We start from the raw sequence: 5,168 nt of genomic DNA, 5'->3' as shown, positions 1-5,168 counted from the left end.
TAGCGGGATTGAAGGGGAAAATGTCAGAGGCCGCTTGGGGTTGCTATGTGGATTCACATGATGTAATCATCCTGCAGGAAAGTTGGTCAACAGAAGCTATCTATCGGGTTGGCTATCTTAACTACTATAAACCAGCCACCAAAGGACCGAAGGGCCGCCCGTCAGGGGGTTTAGTCATTTGGATCAGACAATCATTAGCCATTACCATCACTGAACTCCCTACTCTGAGTAATGATATCCTAGCATTGAAATTAACAGATAACAATAATCAGACCTCTTTTCTGTTTAATATATATGCCAGAGGTATGCCAGGTGGGAAGCCTGCGGGAGTGGTAGCTGAACTTGACTCCCTACTGAACGATATTAGCAGAGATAGCTGTGTCATGGTGGCAGGTGATTTCAACTGTTGCTTTGAACCATTTCCCAACCTTGATGGTGGGGGATATGGGGAAATTGATCAGATCTGGAATATTCCCCCTTTGTCTGTCGCCCCTATCAAAAAAGTTACGGAGGCAGTTATGCAATGGTTGGGTCTCTGTCTTGAATGGGACCTACGTGCAGTAAATGGCAGGACTAAATCAGACCCAATGGGAAAAGTTACATTTGATAACTCCATAAACTCAAGTCGCATTGATTATTTTCTACTTAAGATAGATTTCTGGAAAATGTTGGTGGACATGGAAGTTGTTAATAGATATGAGAGTGATCATAATCCCCTGGTGATAACATTATCAGTATCTGAGGGTCTCTGTATGAACCCTGTTACAAACATTGAAACTGCAGATGCTGGCCTCACAAATGACTGCAGAAGGGTAAAATGGGCTGGCCTCCAAGAGAACACTGCCACCATTAGCAAAATTGCCATGGAGGTCTCAGCGGCCACAAAACAGATGGCACACATTCTTGAGGCTGGTACTCCACTGGACCAAATTGGGACTATTCATGAGACTCTTTTTAATAAAATTAAGTCTTTTTTTATTAAAACTGTTAAGGGAGGAAGTAAAAAAGCCCAAGCACATCCTAGGCTGAAATGGTACGACAGGACCTGTGGTATTGCCCACAGCTCTCTGTTAAGTGCCATCAAATCCAAATCATGCGAGGATATAAGGATAGCTAGGGTGAACTACAAGAAGGCATTAAAAGAGGCAAAAAGCAAATGGGATGACCAGCGTTGGTTAGATTTATACCAGGCAAGTACCTCATCTAACCAACAAAGATTTTGGGAGGTTGTGAAATGGGGAATCTCGGGGGAATTACATACTCCGGTAAACCATGTTCCAGCAGAACAATGGGTCAAACATTATGAGGCGCAGTTCAGCCACACGGAACGGATCTCCCTTACCACTGTTAGGGAAGATGCCAGTGTGCAGTCTGAACTGTCCTCATCTGATCACGTTGTTTTTACCGAAACTGAAGCTATTTCTGCTCTCAAACTAGTGCAGAATGGCAAAGCCCCCGGAATGGATTGCATCCCCGCGGACCTCTTTAAATACGATCAAAAACACTGGGTCCCGTATATATTAATTTTAGCAAATGCCATAGCTAGGGGCACAAGGATACCAAATTCCTGGAAAGGGGCCGAAATTTTGCCAGTGCATAAGAAAGGGGACAAATCTGATGCGGGAAATTACCGCCCCATCAGCCTCATCGATGCCCTCCAAAAAGTAATAGCCAGAATGTTGTTGGGGAAAATTCATTCGTGGATGATAGAAGTAGATATTCTGTCTCCAATGCAGGCTGGGTTTAGGGCACATATTAGTACAGTTGATCAGATCTTAAGACTTGTCATGATCTACTGGAAAACTGTGTCACTGAGAGACGGGAAGATCTTCGCTGCATTTGTGGATCTCAAATCAGCATTTGATCTGGTCCCTAGAGGGAAGATGTGGGCTGCATTGAAAAGGATGGGGGTTCCTTCTGCACTTTTAGATTTCACCATTAAGATGCATGAGGGTAACTTTGCAAGAGTCAGATGGGGTTGTCAGGGCCAGGTTACTGAATCCTTCCCCGTGACCCGTGGTGTGAGGCAGGGTTGTGTCCTGGCCCCCACCCTATTTGTGCTCTTTATTAATCAGGTGGTAAAGTTCCTTTCAGATACCCCCACTGATGCTCCTTCACTGGGTGGGTCAAAATTCCCTCTTTTAATCTTTGCAGACGATACTCTCATATTGGCCAAAACACAGAAGGGTTTACAGGCTGCAATAAACAAATTTATGGATTTTTGTAACATGAATGATCTTGAGATTAACATTAATAAAACCAAATTTATGGTCTTGACCAAGAAAAAGCCTTTGAGGGGCAATATTTTAATGAATGGCTCCAGACTGGAACAGGTCAATGTAATGACTTATCTCGGTGTTACTTTGGATTTCAGGTTAAAATGGAAAGAGCAAATAGACGCACTTTGTTTGAAATTTGCCCGCTTGACTGGTTGCCTAGTAAAAGAGCAACGGCGCTCGCTGACTAAAAGAGTGCTGCCTGCGCTTAAAATCTACAGTGCTAAAATCAGTTCAGCGATATTGTATGGGGCAGATATTTGGGGTTGTGTGGACCTGGCTGTCCTGGATAGGATACAGAATAAATTTCTCCGCAACCTAGTTAGTCTCCCCCCATCAACACCAGTCCTTCCACTTTTGATGGACATGGGCATGCATACCATTAAACATCAGGCACAGTACAGGATGGTGGCTCTATGGAGACGCATATGGTCAACCCCGGAACTGGCCATGTTTGCCCGTGAACTTCAAGATGTGAGATTGCAACAGGGGGCTGGCAGTATACCATGGCTAAAGCAAATTAAGAACACTCTCATTGAAATGGGCCTACCTTTGCTATGGTCAGAACCGGGTTCCCATACCTTTCCTACTAAGGATGAATTTAAAACTCTTTTCTGGTCCATGGTAAAAACGGAACATGTTGCACTTTCTGAGAAAGTGAACCTGACAGGCCAGTTTCTGCTCCACAAAGTAATTCCTAATAAAGAAGTATACTGGGATGTTATCCTTAAAACATTAGATAGGAAACTATATCACCAGTTCCGTGTGGGCACGCTGCCAGTGAGGGCCTTTACCAGCGGCTGGCAGAGGCTTGAGTCAAGCCTCTGTCCTTGTTGTGCCGTTTGCGAAGAAACAGTAGGCCATTTCTTATTTGTCTGTACTGCCTATTGTAAACCTCGTAATAAGTGGTTGAAACCTGTATGTATTAGACTAAATACCCGAGTGAGCAGTGAAGCATTGCACATCTTGAAAATGAACACTTCCGAATGGCTAACCATAGGATTGGCGAAATTCCTCGGGTGGGCTTGGCTGATAAGATCTAGGTCAATTAGCTCATAAATCAAGATCTAAACAACCTGTATTCCACGTTTTCTGATTGTTTTATGGTCCATGAATTTGATAGTATTGATGACCTGCTAATTTTAAACATGTCTAAATGATTTTTACTAGTTCTTTGGACGTCTTTATACGTATGTTTAATTGAGATCTTAACTTCACTTGTTCTTTTTTTAATGATTTTGTCTTGTTCTTCATTTTCTCTGTTTTGGTTCTTATATGTATTTAAATATCTTTATTATTATTGATATGACTTTGTTGTATTAATTGTAGATAATGTATTTTTTTTTTTTTTTTTTGTTTTGTTTTGTTTTGTATATATGTGTCTTTTATGATGAATAATCGAAATAAAGACGTTAAAAACTGAAAACTGTTATTGCGGTAGGCGGTTGGATGCATCAATCACCTTCCAGTTCAAGGACTTGTCGTTTCTGAGCTCCTGAAATCTCTGCAAGACTTTTTTCTGGAAGGCAGTGGTCTCATAGCGCTCAGCTCCTAAACCACCCCTCTGCTCCGCTTCAGCTGTGCTCAGCTCAAGAAACAGGATCCGATCTGGCTTCGGAGGTCCCACACCAGGCTGTTCACACCAGTCCAGGGAAAAGTTCTCTTTGGCGCTGGTGAAGGCCACTCCCGAGAAGGCATGTCGGTCCACCACCAAGGTGATCCCGCTGTGCAGCTTCTGCTTCATCCACGTTACTTGCTCCCATCGATTGGCAGAAAAAAGTAGGTGCACAGTGTGATCGTCCAAATCACTCTTCTTCTCCAGATAGGAGCTGATCAGCCGGCACCAACTCGGCGCTCCCTCCAGCAGAAACCAGTGCCTCTACCAACCGGCGGCACTGGGTGCTCTTGCCAGCACGGTCCACGCGTGTTACTCCACTTAGTCCGTCGAGCCCACAATATCTGACCCGTTGTGTGCTTTGCATGTAACCCATCTATTTCACTGCAACACTGCCCCTCTCGGTTTGAGTAGCACAGTAAGCTGGGCCTCTGCTGGAACAAGTTAGGGATTCTGACTTTTCTGTCAAGGACTTTATATACATATGCTGCCATGGATGAATGCTGTTGCTTTTTGTTGATATCTCGCTGCTGTATTGTGTACAAGCAGAATCCAGTTCTCACCAGCACGGTTTGGGGCTTCAGTTCCTACCCAGAGCTCGCCATCTTGGTATTAAAGCAGCACGAGACTGGTTCACTGCCTCCTGACTTCAAAAGTATTATTAGCTGATTGTTGGGGTACCTCTAGCTATTTTTAAATCTGAGCACTTTTAAGCATTTAAGGTAACTGCCTGCGATCCCTTGAAGAAAACTTTCACACCAACCCCCTTCAGTGCCCCCCCCCCTCCCCCCCCCCGATAACAAAGTCTTCAATATTGCTGGTTACGTCCTCCTCAGTGATGGTCCTTCTTATGCTTTTTATATACCTCTTTTGTGTGGCATGCTAAGTTGATTATTTTTCCTCATTAATAATTAATAGGACATGCAGCACTGCCTCTGTTGTGGGATTGTCTGAAGATGTATTTGTGAACTGCCCTTGCACCCAGCACGGAGCAGTAAGCCTTATCTCAATTTTGTTGCTGCTAAGTGAGTTGACTCACTGTTGTAAACTCTTCTTTGAGTTTTCGGTCACCCAGATGGTGTTAAATAGGTCGTATCTAGGAATGTGAATAAGAACAGACCAAAAATTGTTAACCGCCGTGGGTAGATTTTAGGCTGCTTTTTAAAAAAACGAATCTAATTATGACATTAAATAGGTAAAAAAATAAAAAAGGCGGTTGGATTGGTCATGCAAATGATCTTGACAGTAAGGGAGATGTGGCCACCACTATGGCGTAG

At 43.6% G+C, this 5,168-nt stretch overlaps 1 pseudogene; it reads right to left on the bottom strand.

Moving 5' to 3' along the window:
* Positions 1-3,705: 3,705 nt before the first annotated feature.
* LOC147737502 (thymidylate kinase pseudogene) lies at positions 3,706-4,267 on the bottom strand (annotated as a pseudogene).
* Positions 4,268-5,168: the final 901 nt, after the last annotated feature.

This window comes from Lissotriton vulgaris, chromosome 1_1 (assembly GCF_964263255.1).
Source record: "Lissotriton vulgaris chromosome 1_1, aLisVul1.2, whole genome shotgun sequence".
Taxonomy (NCBI): domain Eukaryota; kingdom Metazoa; phylum Chordata; class Amphibia; order Caudata; family Salamandridae; genus Lissotriton; species Lissotriton vulgaris.
Note: the sequence above shows the minus strand (reverse complement) of the source record. Positions and strands in the feature narration are given on the sequence as shown.